At 46.8% G+C, this 17,041-nt stretch overlaps 1 long non-coding RNA gene across 2 annotated transcripts in view; it reads right to left on the reverse strand.

Moving 5' to 3' along the window:
* The window catches only part of LOC147018745 (uncharacterized), a 40,726-nt gene that overhangs the window by 4,024 nt on the left and 19,661 nt on the right, over positions 1-17,041 (reverse strand). The window contains exon 4 of one of the 2 annotated variants that reach the window (XR_015062508.1): positions 2,378-2,445. The exons of the other annotated variant lie outside the window; for it this stretch is intronic. This is a non-coding gene — a long non-coding RNA (uncharacterized LOC147018745). Of the gene's footprint in view, positions 1-2,377; positions 2,446-17,041 lie in introns of those variants that run through there. 2 annotated transcript variants of the gene reach the window in all.

Raw genomic sequence — 17,041 nt, forward strand, 5'->3', positions numbered from 1 at the left:
TAAATCAACGATGTGGTGGCAAACCTGCTATAGTAGTGCGGCTACACTGGGTTTGTTTGCGGTCGCAGTGGAATGCCAACCTAAAAATGTTAATGCACAGTGGCTATACACCGATAATTATTGTTGAACTTCAATGTAAAGTACACCATGCCGCTGGAATAATTTTGTCATGAACTTCTGCTGCCCCCAACAAACACAAGCAAAGTTAGACTTGTATGCCAGTGGCATGGTCGTCCATGGCTCCACCAAGATAGTCAACAGTTTTTAGGGTCTCCAGTTTTCTCTAACGAGATGACCTAATAAAACCAGTCTCGATGTCCGTACGTCCCCATTTTTTTCTTCTGATTTTCTTGATATTTGGTATGTGGGTGGATGTAGATGAGAGATGCATGACGGTATGACCTTTGACCCGATTGAAGGTCAACGTCGAGGTCACTCCAAAGTTGCGAAATCGTCCATTTTCAAAATCTATCTCCTCCGCCATTTATGATCCGATCTTCGGATTCTGATAATATGGAGCAATATCTAAATTTGGTCAGGCCGGTTTTTTGAAATTCGTCCTGGTTATTGAGTCATGTGTCTTCAAAGTTGGATAAATCATCGATATGATACGGTCAAAAAAAATTCTTCCGATCTTGATGAAACTTGGTATGTAGGTAGGGGTCGATGAGTGATGCACGACAGTACGACTTTTGACACGATTGAAGGTCAAGGCCACTCCAAAGTTGTGAAATTGTCCATTTTCAAAATCTATCTCCTCTGCCGTTTGTGATCCGAGCTTCGAAATTTCTTCGGATTCTGATAATATGGAACAATTTCTAAATTTGGTCCGGCCGGTTTTAGGAAATTCGTCCTGGTTATCGAGTCACGTGTCTTCAAAGTTGGAAAAATCGCCGATGTGATACGGTCAAAAAAATTTCGCCCGATCTTGATGAAACTTGGTTTGTCAGTAGGGGTCGATGAGTGATGCACGACGGTATGACTTTAGACCTGATTGAAGGTCAATGTCAAGGTCACCGATGCTGTAAACTTGTGAAATCATCCATTGTCAAAATATCATCCACCATTTATGACTCAGAAATGCGGTTTGATTTCTGAGGTCCGGTTTCTATCCTTTTGAAGACACATTGATCATAAATGTTCCAATTCAACCATTTTCAAAATCTATCTCCGGATAACTCAGAAATGTAGTTTGATTTCTGAGGTTTTCTATCCTTTTTACTCCCGGGCTTTCGTCTGTACGTTGAACCAAAAGACAAGACGGCATCGAAGCCATTCTAAGCTGATCAGAGATCCACATCTACAGAGCTTCAGAGATGACCGTTACCTCCATGCGGGGGTAATTTTTTAATGACATTTTTAGGAGTCCTTTGGAATATTTTTCTATTGTTGTAAATTTAAGGGAAAAACTAATCTCAGTATTAATCACCTTGCCATTGCAGTCTGTCTGGAATGAATAATTTGATATGATTCATACCATCAATCATTGTCATTAATTTATGTGAAGATTCATGCATGTCCCTCGAGATTTTCATTTCACAAACAAACATAGATGAGCATGGCATATGCAAATTACATGCACATTGCAAAGAAAAATGTTTACTAAATTGGACTTTCCAGAAATGTTTGTGACCTGTTCTGCCTTCGTGAACCAAGAATAGTGGCTACCTTTAATGTATTAACCTGGGGTTTCTCCCCCTCCTCCCTCTCCCTCTCTCTCATTTTCCTTTGTCTTTGTGACCGAGTATGGCCCCTCCACGTGAATTTCTTGGAACAGTTGCTCTTGCTGGGGATCATGAATTAACATATGCATACCTGGATTGGATACTTTTAAAATGTTTAAAACGCAATGCGAGTGGACACATATTACTTGAGAATAACAATGGTAAAGTTTCCAGTTTTCCTATACATTAACATGCTATTTTAATGTTGAAGAATATTTAAACAAGATAAAAAAATATGCATGCACTGAAGCTCAGATGTGAGTTTGCAATTTTATGAAGTGTATTAAGTACATGTTTCCATAATCTATATGCAAGGACTATAATTGGATTGCTCATGCTCATCATCATCAGAAGTCATAATACACATTACAATGTTTTGATGATTAAGTGAATGTTCCTCCAGTTTTTGAGATTTTATATATGATTGGAAAACATTGCATAATGATGACAAAACAGAAGAAAATGTGTATCTATAAAAAGGAACATTTATAGGTGCAAGCAACAGATAAAACGATGCAAAACACTTTGAGACATGTTTGTAGAATACATATATTTTTTTATTGATGGCAAAAAGGTTAGTTTTCAAGAAACTTTGATCATCAGTACATGTGCATATATTAAGTAAATCTAAACATTTCATGTTACCCACCTTGGTGCTGAAGAAATAATATGAAGAATTCCAACTCTCCAATTGTAAGCAATCGCCACACAATACACTCACCTGTGGAAACTTAAATTGAATTGATCTTGCCACTGCTTAAAATATAAAATGGAGATATTATATACATATTAATGAAAAAAAAGTGTTTTGTAAATAATTTCAGCTTTGGTGTGTGATAGATTTATGTACCAATGATTGAACAAAGAATGACTGATGATTAGTTTGCTGATGGATGATATTGTTACGGAAATGGCCCTTATGGGACTACCAAATATAGGATTACTCAGATCCCCCATTAAATGCACTCGTACGTGCCCGTAAAAAACAAAAACAAAAAAAAACCGCAAGCAAGAAACAACAACCACACATGCTGTTTCTTCACTCTCGCTTGCCCGTACGTGCGTGGCCCGGAAGTTCGCATATCGCAGTTACGATTATTCGCAATTTAGTTTTAATGGCTAATTATTCAATTAGCGCCAATGTATTTTGCCTTTTCGCAATGTCGTCGCAAGGAAAAAGAAAAAGAGAAGAGAAGAGAGAGAAAAAAAATTTACTTCCTGGTTCGGAGCATACCAGTTCACTCTGATATTACCGAAATGTATGCACCGTCTAATATAAAAATGATCATAACTTGGGGCATTGTGTTAATTTATAAATGCGCATAAGAAATCGAGAAATTATTAGAATACACGGTCATCACTCTCCGGAAGCCCGTACATTGTAACCCATAATGGGAAACGCAGCTGAGCTTCCCTTCCCCCATTGGCCACGCCCACGCAACAACGTGTCTTGTCATTGGTTGGTAAATAAATGGCCATAACTTGGGAGGCACTTGTCCAATTAATATCAAGCCTTGAAAAGGCACCTACTCAGGCCCCCAGCAATATACCTGGCAAGTTTCAATGAGATCGGACCAGTGGTTGTCGAGAAACAGCGGTCACAGACACACACAGACACACACACACACACACACACACACACACACACACACACACACACACACACACACACACACACACACACACACACACACACACACACACACACACAGACACACACACACACACCGCCAGTAGACTACGTGGTTTAATCCGTCGTGCGAGCATGGTGCACGGGGTTACCGTGCAGGGGTGCTGTATCGTAGAAGGTTTGGCCTAGCCGAGCACGTTGTATCGTGTGTGTTATTAAAGTTGATTTCACTTCACCAAGACTGGTGTTTGGCCTCAGTGCTCCGTTGGGAATTTCCTGTAACCATTGTGGCGTGGTGGCAGCGTCGGGATACGATTCCACGCACTCTTCACCCCGGAGACAGCGATCGGCAGAACATCACTGCTACGAGAGCCATCTTCTAACCCCAATCGCACCTCAGAAGAAGGTGAGCGGCCAACCAGCTCACTCTGTAGCTGTGTCATAAACATCATCTCTACAACGTGCCCGTCGTCAAAATGGCCACCACACACCGTGCACCAAAGCAGTGGTCACTTAGCAAGAGTGAAACAGTGAACTCGTTTGAAAATTGGAGACACAATTTTCTTTATATTTTATCACTCGATCCCAACATTGCGCCCTTCCTCACTGAGGGCGTCACCTGGGAGAAGAAGAGCAGAGCGTTCCCTCTTCGTGGACTTGTGGATGATGGTGAGGATGTCCCCGTTGTGCAGCGTCACACTGCCCAACAGAAAGTCACCGTACTGGAACTTATACTGGGTCAGATTGCAAACTACTGCCCTGTGATATCACACAACACCATAGTCCGAAACTCCACCTCTGTAGTCAACATATGGCGATCGATTCGACAACATTTTGGATTCCAGTCGACAGGCGCACACTTCATTGACTTTGCAGCGATATGCCATAACCCCGAATAGCGCCATGAAGACTTGTACCAACGCCTGATCGCGTTTGTGGAGGATATCTTGCTTCGACAAGATGGCGGCATCTTCCACCATAACCAGGCGATCACGGAAGATTAGGAATTATCTCCCTCGTTGGAGAACTTTATTGTGCTCACATGGCTTCGCCTTGTCCACAGTGGACTCCCCGGACTCGTCAAACAACGCTATGGAACTGAACTTAGGTCCCGCACTTTAGCCTCCATCAAACCGGAGATATCCCAGGCGCTTGACTCACTATTAGATGAGCTCCATGCTGCTGAAGATACAACGTTCTTGCGCACTTCAACGTCTCGACCATAGGTCCCCGCCCGGTATCGTTCCCATCATCGTCAAGTCTTTTCGGGGACTCGTTCCAACAACCTTACGAAGTCCTGTCCCCTCTGCAAACAAGTATGCCGCACTGATTACAGTCATTTCCTCAGTGAGTGTCCTTTCCTCCCCGAACGAGATTGTCGGTACATCGCCAGAGCACGCCATGTGGCTGACATAACTGAAGAGTCAGACGACGAGTCTGGAGACATAACATATGCCCATATGGACAAGGTAGTTAATAACATAGACTATACAGAACCGTCCACTCTCTCGCATGTCCAGACTCGCCAGTCTCCATATCTAGACACCTTCCACGGCCACCACACAACCCGAGTTACCATCGACAGTGGGGCTACGGGTAACCTGATTCGTGAGACAACTGTAAGGAGGTTTGGAGTCAAGATTCAGAAGAGTGCACAGTCCGCTCGTCAGGCTGATGGGTCTTCCCCTCTTCAAGTGGTTGGTGAGACCAGAATGACACTGACTCGTGACAGAAGGGAATTTCAGTTTGAGGGCCTGGTTGTCGAAAATCTTGACGTAGATGTACTAGCAGGAACACCTTTCATGGAGTCTAATGACATCTCAATATGCCCTGCGAAGCATCAAGTTATCCTGGGTGACAGCACCACATACGTTTTTGGTTCTCAGGAAGGGAGCCTTAATCGCCATGCAGTACGCCGAGCTCACGTCGTACGTGCCCCTCCCCACACAACTACTTTGTGGCCCGGTGAGTTCATCGAAATGGTCCTTCCATGTGACATGTCGAGTATCGACTCAGCGTTTGCACTCGAACCTCGCACGGATGCCCCCAGTGCGAGGTCGCTGCGACCCATTGAGTACTGGCCCCCACAGAGTGTCATCCATAGCATCAGCGGGAAGGTTTCGGATCTCCAATTTAACTAACGAACGACGAGTTCTCAAACGACATGAGCAATTTTGCCAAATCCGCCCTGTGTACATACCCGAAGAACACCCAGATGACTATACCGAGACCAGCCCCCCCCCCCAAATTAAAACGCACACTCACTTCACTCTCAGGACACTCTTCGACTGTCACCCTCGACCCTGACAACATGTTCGCTCCTGACACACGATCAAAGTTTTTTTTTGCCCTTCTTGAAGAGTATGATGAAGTGTTTGACCCAGTGTTCCAAGGCTACAATGGTGCTGCAGGCCCCTTTGAGGCTGTTGTTAACATGGACCCCGTTCAGCCTCCACAACGCAAAGGCCGTCTACCACAGTATGCACAAGATAAACTGTGTGAACTACAACAGAAATTTGATGAACAAGAAAAACTTGGAGTCTTTGCTCGCTCTGAGGACATGGAGATTACTGTAGAATACCTGAGTCTTTCATTCTTGATCAAGAAGCCCAGTGGCGGGTTCCGCTTAGTCACAGCCTTTGCTGATGTGGGCCGATACAGCAAGCCCCAACCCTCTCTCATGCCAAACGTAGATTCCATCCTCTGCAAAATTGCTGAGTGGAAGTATCTAATTGCTACCGACCTTGCAAGTGCCTTCTACCAAATCCCATTATCTCGCCAGTCCATGAAGTACTGCAGTGTAGCCACACTCTTCCGGGGAATACGTGTGTATACCAGATCCGCTATGGGTATGCCTGGATCGGAGACGGCACTCGAAGAACTCATGTGTCGCGTCCTTGGTGATCTCTTAGAGAAGGGGACCATCGCCAAACTCGCTGACGACCTCTATTGCGGTGGTGACACATTGGACGAACTTCTCCAGAACTGGAGAATGGTGTTGCAGGCTCTGCGTAAATGTCGACTTCACCTCTCTGCTATGAAGACAGTTGTATGTCCAAAGAGCACCACCATCTTAGGATGGATCTGGTCTAATGGTACTATCCAGGCCAGCCCACACCATGTGGCTACACTCTCTACTTGTTGAGCTCCTGAGAAGGTCAGGGGAATGAGATCCTTTATCGGGGCATATAAAGTTCTTGCTCGTGTTATCTCCAACTGCTCCCCTCTCTTATCCCCCTTGGATGATGTTGTGGCGAGACGCCAATCACTGGACAGAGTTGTGTGGACTGATGAGTTACATTCTGCCTTCCACAGAGTCCAAGCCGCTCTTTCGTCAGCTCGTACAATTACTCTTCCTCGTCCAAGTGATCAGCTATGGATCGTGACGGATGGTTCTGTCAAAAAACACAGCATTGGATCAACTCTGTACATCACGCACAATGGAAGACCTCACCTTGCGGGTTTTTTTTAGCGCAAAGTTAAATGGATGCCAACCTACCTGGTTGCCATGTGAAGTGGAGGCCCTTTCCATTGCTGTATCAGTAAAACACTTCAGTCCCTTCATTATCCTATCTAAACATCATGCAACCATCCTCACTGATAGCAAGTCGTGCGTACAAGCATATGAGAAGCTCTGTCATGGCGAGTTTTCAGCGAGCCCTCGTCTATCCACATTCCTGTCCACCGTCAGCCGTTATCAAGCGACCGTACGACACCTCGCAGGATCCGCCAATGCCCCCATCTGATTTTGCGAGCCACAATGCACCAGACTGTACCGACACCTCCTGTCAAATTTGTACATTCATAAGACGCGAGGAGGAGGCCGTAGTCCTGCAGGTGTCAGCCCAAGACATTATTTCCGGCCGAACCAAACTGCCCTTCACCAACAGAACTGCCTGGATAGCAGTTCAAGCAGAGTGTGCAGACTTAAAGCGGACTCATACCCCCTGATTCAGGGCACCCGCCCATCGAAGAAAACAACGAACATCAAGGATGTCAAACATTACCTCCAGGTTGCGTCACTTTCCAAAGACGGCCTAGTTGTAGTCCGTCGGGACAAGCCCTTGTCCTCGGCATGTGAGTGCATTATTGTCCCACGTCAGGTAGTCAATGGCTTACTAACAGCAGTACACATTCAACTGGATCACCCGAGTCGTCATCAACTCAGTTCTGTGATTCACCGATATTTTTATGCTCTTGACTTGGACAGAGCAATCGATCAGGTAACCTCGAGGTGTCACCAGTGTGCTGCATTGCGCAACATTCCTCATACCATTACCAAGCAGTCCATTGGAGAACCCCCTGGTGCTGTTGGGGTATCCTTCGCAGTGGATATCAAACGCAATCACCAGCAAGTTCTCATCTTGCGAGAATGTTCCACTTCCTACACTACATCGTGCATTGTGGAGAATGAACAACACATCACTCTCCGCGACAACTTGATCCGCTTATGAATAGAGCTCAGGCCATTGGATGGACCACTTGCTGTCATCCGCACCGATCCGGCTCCCGGCTTCACACGTCTGATCCACGATGAGCTTCTTAAACATCACCGGATGTGTATCGAGATTGGTCGCATTAAAAATCCCAACAAGAATCCCATCGCCGAGAAGGCAGTTCGTGAAAGTGAAGACTAACTTCTATGACAGGAGCCGATGGGAGGACCAGTAACTCCACTAACCCTCGCACTGGCCACCGCCAGTATGAACTCACGAGTTCGTGCACGGGGACTCTCAGCCCGAGAGATGTGGTGCCAGCGGGATCAGTTCACCAATCAACAAATCCCTTTCTCAGACTTACAAATGATACAAGCCCAACACCATCTTGGTTCCATTAACCACCCCCATAGTGAGAAGTCGAAGGCACCCATGGGGTCCGTCAAGCCCAATGTGTCAGTGGAAGTCGGTGATTTGATCTATTTGTACTCTGATCGTAACAAGTCATGCACAAGAAACCGCTACCTCGTCTCTGCCACCGATGGACCCTGGTGCAACATACGTAAATTTGTGGGGTCCCAATTGAGGAGTGCAGCTTATCGGGTGAAAAAGTCTGAATGCTACAAAGTCCCAGATTACTGGAAGGATATGCTCCCACTCCCTCACAATCGAGGATATGGTGTTGCACAACAAACCAAGGACGTTTGCCTCCAACCAGCAACAAAACCACCAGACCCCCCATTCCTCCCCTATGAGCTGTCTTCACCTGCCGACAGTGCTGAATCCTTCCCAATCCCTAGTAGCCAGGTACCAGATCTAGGTACCAGATCCATGATGCATCCCCGAGGCTTGACACCTGTAGACCTGGTTACTCCAAAGCCATCGGCGACACCTGTGAGGAACATCGAACGGTGTCCCCAACGCCCAACCGTCTGGACACCAAGACGCTCCAACCGTGTACGTTACCAGCCCAAACACTTCAAGGATTTTATTTTGGATGCTTAGAGTCAAATTGTGGTCACAATGCTTGCAGACACTTTAATGGGGCAGAATAATCCCCGAGACCGGAGGGCAGTCTACCCGGTGATGGTCTCAGTATATCTGACTGACTGGAACATGATTTATGTGACCTCCTCCAGGTTAAGTGACCGTTATCCTTGTTTAACGTTGTATACTCTGCCTCAGTATTTGAAGCCATGTACTATCACCTACTTTCTTCATTTATAACACCAAGCATGATAGTAGATAAATGACCTCGTAAAAAAAAATAAGTGGTTACGCCAGTAGAGTATGTGGTTTAATCCGTCGTGCGAGCGTGGTGTACGGGGTTACCGAGCAGGGGTGCTGTATCATGGAAGGTTTAGCCTAGCCGGACACGTTGTATCGTGTGTGTTATTAAAGTTGATTTCAACCTCACCAACACTGGTGTTTGGCCTCGGTGCTCCGTTGGGGATTCCCTGTAACCATTGTGGCGCAAAGATTGCTGGAATTATAGATGGATGTACAGCTAGGTTGTGTGGTAAAATGGACGTAACGTGTGTCGGGAGCTGTAAAAGGCGGTTTTTGTTGTCTGAGCGGTGGTGGTGGAACAAAGGCCCCTTGTTCTTCCTCCCCTCGACGGACGATAGGCCCCGCCCAGTCGGCTGGGAGCGTGTGGCCAAGGGGAGGAGTCTTGTCGGATTCGGGGAGCGAGGTGTGCTCGTGTTTCTAAGCGAGCAGAAAAAGGGGAAACTGTCGGAGAAAAGGATTTGAGTTTGGACGAGCGTCGGTCTCGAGGGTGCTCGGGTTTCGGAGGCCACGAGCGCCGAAAAGGAGTTCTCAGTTTGGAAGACGGCAGTCGCTGAGAGAAGGCATCCTCGTGTGTCGAAGGAGCGAACGAAGGCTTCGTGAGAAAGAGTACTGTGTGTGAAGAACAGTCGGATTCTCGAGGCGTGCTCGGAGTCGCTTCGAAGCGAGACACGGAGTTGGGAAGTCGGGCTTCGAGGCGGGAAGGCAGGAGAGGACACGCCGGAGTCTCTGACGTCCCCTGCTCACACCCACGGCTCGACACGTTGTCGATGCGCCTGTGGAGCTCGGACCTCGATGTGGGCCTTGTCTTGTGAACGGGCCAGGCCTGGATTTGTATGCTGAACCCTGGAGCGAGATCGGCTGAGGCCCATCGTTGATCTGGCGGACTTGTGCCGTCGACATTGCGCGGGGCCGGAACGCGCTGAGGAGAGCGTGTGCACGTGGTGCCTTGAGGGAGCAAGAGTGCGACGCCTCCATTTCGCCACGCGGCGTGGTTCGAGCGGGAGTTCGAATCCGTGGACTTTCGCCTGTTGCGAGCGACATTCGTGCTTTTGACACTGTCCTCTCGTCCATGAGACATCACCAAGTACTCTGTCTTGTCTTGCATGCTGTTTGTCTGTCTGTCTTTGTCTGCACGTTGTCTTAGGCATATTTCGGTCGCGATCCCCTCGAAATCTGTAGACGGTGGTTCCCCAGTTAAGAACGCGTTGAGGATTGTTAATAAATCCATTGTCGTGTTTATTGCTTGTGTTGTGATCCCTGATGTTCCCCAATAAATTTCGTTAATTCGTATGAAGTTGTATGAATTCGTATGAATATTTGGACCAGTGGTGCATTTCGCACCTCGGACATTGGTTAAAAAAAAAAAACGGTCCAAATTTGATTTGATTTTATGCTTGAGCGGATCGGAGAAAAAAACTTGCAAATTATAAAGAAAATAGTCGCAAAATGGCGGTGCGGCTCCATCTCAGCGCGACACGAAGCGAGAGGGCTAATTATAGTGCACCGAGCCGCAAGGCGCGAAGGAAACTCTCCCGCCCACCGGTTCAGGCCACGTGGAAATGGTATACGCCTGGGCGGACGAATGAGGACGCCAACGCATATATTCATGAGCTTCATGAACGAGTGTCGGATGCCTTGGGGCACTGGAAGTGTGGTGATAACTATGTAGAGGAATTGCATTTGATGTGGATTTTTTAAACCCACCTTGTTGTGATCGTTGTCCTCCTGAAGGATTCTAACTGGCCGATTGTGGAATCCTATTTGACTTCAGACAGAGTTTAACGTTTGTCCGATTTGATTATAAAATCCTACAAAAACCCTATCGACACTGATAAAACTGATGTCCACACAAGTCCTTCCTTGTGAAACAATTTATTTCCGAATTATACACCATACACTTCTCACCCTCGTACAATGAACTTAAGAATCCCCATTTGATTGCAATATCATTTGGTTCTATTTCATTTATTCTTACTTTAGTTAACAGTTAGACCAACCCGATTCAATTCACTTCTACATTACATCAGAGAGTTTTATTCTAACTTGGTACTTGGTCAGTTCCAAGGAGTACAAGCCACTGAGAAACTATACTTCCTCACGTGCTTGCACTCCAAACTTTTAGATTTCAAAGCATTTTATACTTTCGTGAGAGAGAGGTTGGGGGATATTCACCCAGACGTATTTAAAGTCAGGTCAGGTTCGATCTGTGACCTGCTACAGGTACCATGTAAACCTGTACTAACCTGTTCCATGGTCGGGTTGTCGGCGACTAAACCGTCTCCCCCACCAGGTTTTCTGGTGAGGGGGTGTTTGGATATGGACACCCAGCAGGATTAAAAACAAAACCTGTCAAAGGGCGGAGGAGCTCCTTGTGAGCCAACGGCCATCCATATCCAGTGCCCAACTGTGTCTGCGGACGTCCTCCTGCAGTTGGGTTACTTCTTATTAGGAGGTTGGTGGCAGGATTTGCACTCCGGCCACCGTAAAACCCTTCATTCCGCAAAACGCAAAAACGCAAAAAAATCTGAAAACCCACTCCGTGGGAGTACCTCCTGTGCAGCTTCCCTTCGCAGGGCAGCTCACCGGATGACGGGATTGGGGCAAAGCCTTCGGGACCCCCAATCTTTGAGAGGAGGGAAACCACGGGGTAACATCCCTGGGTCAGATTGCGGGAGAGTGTGTCGGAGTGGTGCTGAGGTGTCGTCCACCAGACGCCGGTCTCCTTGGGTTAACCTGAGGCGGTCCCTTCGGGTGGGTGCCTGGAATGTCCTATCCCTAAGAGAGGATGATCACCTGTCTCTGTTATCATCTGAGCTCAAGCGTTTGGACATCGGGATTGCAGCTCTCTCTGAGGTTCGGAGACCGGATTGCGGCGAGATAATGGTGGGTGGTTACACCTACTATTGGTCTGGTCGCTCTGATGGTTACCATACCCAAGGAGTTGCTGTAGCTGTGTCCAATAAGCTGACCCCAATGATAATTGAGGTAACACCGGTCAACGAGCGTATTATGAGATTAAGGATTCGTCACTCCTTAGGTGTCATTTCCCTGGTCTCTGTTTATGCTCCGACTGAGGCGAGTGATCTCACCGTGAAGGATGCATTCTACGCCACACTCGAGTCTGTGGTTGATCAGTGCCCCAGACGAGATACACTTCTTGTCTTGGGGGATTTCAATGCATCGACTGGAACTGATAGGGATGGTTATGAGGTGTGTGTTGGTCCCCATGGGTCAGGAACTATGAACCAGAATAGCACTAAGTTCCTTGACTTTGCAAGAAGTCATGGACTTAGGGTGGCTGGTTCATGGTTTCAGCGCCCGCAAGCTCATCGCTGGACTTGGTATTCCAACGCTGGCGGTGTGGCAAAGGAGATTGACCATGTCCTCATTGACGGTCGTTGGAGGATGATCCAGAACTGCAGGGTCGACCGGAGTGCTTAGTTCCTCAATACTGACCACAGGCTTGTTGTAGCAACTCTAAAGCTGCACCTTAAATCCTGGAGAATGGTACCATCCCAGCCTAGGCTGGATGTTGCCAAGCTCAGGGATGAGAGAGTAGCTGAGGAGTTTGCGAACAGGCTGAGTGGACACTTGGAGGGTCTGGGTGCTTTGGGGGGTCCTGAAGAGTTGTGGAGCACCTTCAAGACCACCGTCCTTGATGTTGTCGGTGGATGCCTTGGAGTTCACCGCAGGGCAAAGAAGAATTTTGTCTCTCGAGGGACACTGGATACCATTGACCAGAGTCGCAGGGCCAGGCTGAATGGCAGAGCTGAGCTGTTCAGGGAGCTGAGGTGTAAAACTGTCCGTGCACTGAGGGTGGACAAGGAGGCCTATGTGCGAGGAATCTGTGAGGGGGTGGAGCATCACCTGTGGACAGGTGATTCTCGTCCCGCTTACAGGGGAATTCGCGCATTACGTTCATCCAAGCCCATCCCTCGGAGCACTGCAGTTCGAGCAGAGAGTGGTAGGCTCTTGACAGAGGAGTCTGAAGTGAAGGCCCGCTGGGCCGGTTACTTTGAGCGGTTGTACCAGGCTGATCCCCCAGCTGTCGAGTTGGTCAGCAACAGGGATTGCAACACCCTTGACGTCCCTCGAATCAACTGTGGTCCACCATCGCTTGTGGAAACACGGGCTGCAGTGAACCAGTTGAAACGGGGCAAAGCTCCAGGGATCTGTGGCATCCATGCTGAACTTCTCAAGGCTGGTGGAAATGCTGCACTCGTGTCGTTGCATGCAGTTTTGTGCTCTGCCTGGAACACAGGCATCATCCCAACTGACTGGAAGAGGGGCCTTGTTGTCCCTCTCTGGAAAGGGAAGGGTGATCGCCAAGACTGCAACAACTACCGAGGGGTGACGCTGCTCTCAGTGCCGGGCAAGGTCTTTGCTCGGATAATTATTGATAGGGTTCGCCACCATCTGCTTGAGCACCAGCGTCCAGAGCAGTCAGGCTTTACACCAAAGAGGTCAACGATTGACCGTATCCTTGCACTTCGTGTCCTCACCGAACGCAGACGAGAGTTTCGGCAGGGGCTGCTTGCAGCCTATGTTGATCTCTGTAAAGCGTTCGATTCAGTGAATCGGGATGTCCTCTGGAGGATTCTTGGTCTTCGTGGGGTGCCACCGAAACTGATCGATCTGATGTCTGAACTCTACTCTGGTACTGAGAGTGCTGTGAAGTGTGGTGGTACCATCTCTGACTTATTTCCAGTTGTTACTGGAGTTCGTCAGGGATGTGTACTTGCCCCCACACTTTTCAGCACTTGTATGGACTGAATTTTTGGGAGGATGTCGGAGAGATCAAGTTGCGGTGCATCGTTTGGGAATGTCAAGATCTCAGACCTTGATTTTGCAGATGATGCAGTCATCTTTGCGGAGACTTTAGACATCCTCTTGGGGGCCCTCGAGGTGCTGAATGAGGAGTCGGAGCCGCTGGGATTACGGGTTTCTTGGGTCAAAACTAAGATCCAGGCTTTCGGTGACATCTTGGATGCTGCTGTCCTGTCTGTGTCTGTTTGTGGTGAGGATGTTGAGGTCGTGGAGAGATTCACTTACCTTGGCAGTGATATTCATGTCTCCGCAGGTTGTGAGCCGGAGGTCAATAGACGTCTGGGTCGGGCCTGGGGAGTCATGGATTCACTGGATCATGGGGTGTGGCGCTGCCGGTACCTGTGCGGGAGGACGAAAGTCCGAATCTTCAGGTCCTTGTTACTTCCAGTCTTGCTCTATGGGTGCGAGACTTGGACTTTGACCAAGGATCTGAGACAGAGACTTAATTCCTTTGGTACCAGGTCTCTTCGGAGAATCCTTGGCTATCGCTGGTCGAATTTTGTGTCCAACGAGCGGTTGCTGAGAGAGACTCGGATGAGATTTGTTACCTGCATAGTCCGTGAGCGTCAGCTGCGGCTGTATAGACATGTGGCTCGTTTTCCTGACGCTGATCCTGCTCGCCAGATTCTCTCAGCGGGGGAGTCTCATGTGTGGAGGAGGCCAGTGGGCCGACCACGTTCCTCATGGTTGCAGCAGGTTGACCATCATCTCAAGGAGATGGGGATGGGCCTGGCATCTGCCTGGGGGATGGCCAGACGGAGGCCCCTGGAGTACCGGCGGAAAGTGGACGCAGCGACGCGCTGTTCTGGCACATGCTCCCATACCTGACCTGACCTGACCCAGACTGTAGACGTGTCCTTTAGACAAAAAGCCACTTCGTACATTTCCAAGCAAAGGTTCATTTATCAGCTCGGTCACTCTGCTCCAGAACAACACATTTCTTATCATTTAGGGCAAAAGTCTTTTGGCCAGAAATGACAGCCAATTTAACTTGCAGCATAAAAGTTACATTTCTGAAACTGTTCTCTTTTCATTCTAACTCAGAAGCTTTTTTTTTTAATTCCTCTCTCATCTCATCCATTCTCTTGCTCATGCACAAAAAATTGTCTTGTTACAATTTAAAATACATTAATGTAAATTTTTCCCCCACACTCCCCCGTTTTTTTTTAAAGGAAATTTGAATAATTTTTCTTACACATGATTACCATGTCCCATTCCTGAAGGAGAAAAGATTTCCATTATTCAAGTTCAATCAACAATGGCAGCGAGTGCTCATATCAGAAAATGAGTGAGTTTCCATTTAATTTATGGCCTGTTCATCAGCATGTGTCACACATTGAAAATATGCTACCCGAGGTCAGGGTGTGGACAGAGCAGCACCCAACGGGAAACACAATCGAAGCACTCCTTGAGCTGAGGAGAAGGTAGATGTGGGCAAGTACAAGCTTGGGCCAGACACTGGGTTGAAGGAGCGCAGTGTGGAACTCCAGGCCTGTCGTACATTGAAGTGACCACAGCAAGTTCACGATGTATTTGCAGAGCGGCAATCGAGAGTGTGGCTGAGAACATTCCTCCACGCAGGCACCACACAACGCCGACGTGAAGACTTAGCTCAACCTTCTCCTCAGTGGGTTTTTTCTTTCTTTTCCCACATTGCTCCAATCTTATCTCCTCAGGAAGGGACATAATCATGTGTTGAATGCTCAATCACCCAAATCTGGGTTCTCCCATCGTCCAATCTTTGTGTGGAACTTCTTTCCAAACTTCATTTAGATGAAATCGTACATTGCTTGAAAGACTGCTTTCAACACTCCGAAACAAACAAAGCATCAATGAAACACCAATCAATAAACGTCATCGGCACATGTATTTCAATAAGACTAACAAAGGTTCTTATAGAAGCATTTAACTTGCATTATATGTCATATCAATATTTAATCCCTTTCCTTGTTATTTCCCAAAACAACATGCTAAAATATACAGAAATCCCAGTTGTACGTATACTCAAAACATCCATCTCATTTGCTATTTCCATCGACATTTTAAATCTCTGACATTTCTCCATCTGTCCACTTCTCTCTCACCAAAACAGCAAACATGCTGCCATTTTTCCAATTCACATACACAAACCATCTATCACTTCCTCCGACCTTCTCAATTACGAATCCATTTTCCTTTATCAAAACAAATAAATCATTTTAAACAGTTGTACAAAAATTGTCAAATCACTTGTCAAATCTGTTATCACGCAAATATCATTTAAATTGCAGCTCAAACACTCTGTCTACACATGTAGCTACACCCTTCCCTAATTTTATCCCAGTCTTGGAAAAGCATCTTAAACTTCAGACTAATAAACATCCAAACTCTCTTAAACAACTTTTGGTCAAAATAATAAAATATTTCCTTTTAAAATCCATAAATGAAAAATTAAATCCTCAGCATCTATCCAATTAAATCATGAATTTACCTTGACTGAATCGATCAAAGGGTTACACTGGGTTGTTTGCCATTGCCTTCCCAGCACAAGTTCAGGTAACCTCAACATTCGCAGACGAATAAAACAATATTTCAATGTCCATCCGAGGGAATCATCAATTATCTGTGAATTGCCCCACGTGCTAAACATCATCAAATCATTAAAATCATTCCAAATCACGTTTCTACATTTAAATCACATACAGTATATCCACATTCACAATTTATTCAAAAGCCCGATGGTTGTAAAATAAAACTTCAACACTTTTTCCTCAATGAACTTCACTTTAAACAGATTCAGTCGAGAGGGTGCGCCACAAACACCAAGGAACAAGGAACAGGAAGTTCTCTCCACATCCGGTGGGAAGAAAAAGGAAAAAACTCTGACAGGCAAAACCCACAGTTTGCATTACTCTGTCATGGCTTCAACACACATACTAAACAGCATTGCATCTCATAGACTCGCGTGTGATCACGTGACAAATACCAATCACATTTCTATCTCATCCTCTTGAATCTGCATATGAATCGAATTTCACACCTAAAGCAAAGGCCTAAGAACGGGTTGAGGATTGTTAATAAAACCATTGTTGTGTTTATTGATTGTGTTGTGATCCCTGATGTTCCCCAATAAATCAGGTTAATTCGTATGAATT

Source organism: Eptatretus burgeri, chromosome 10 (genome assembly GCF_056783735.1).
Source record: "Eptatretus burgeri isolate ZD-2024b chromosome 10, Ebu_testis_v1, whole genome shotgun sequence".
NCBI lineage: Eukaryota > Metazoa > Chordata > Myxini > Myxiniformes > Myxinidae > Eptatretus > Eptatretus burgeri.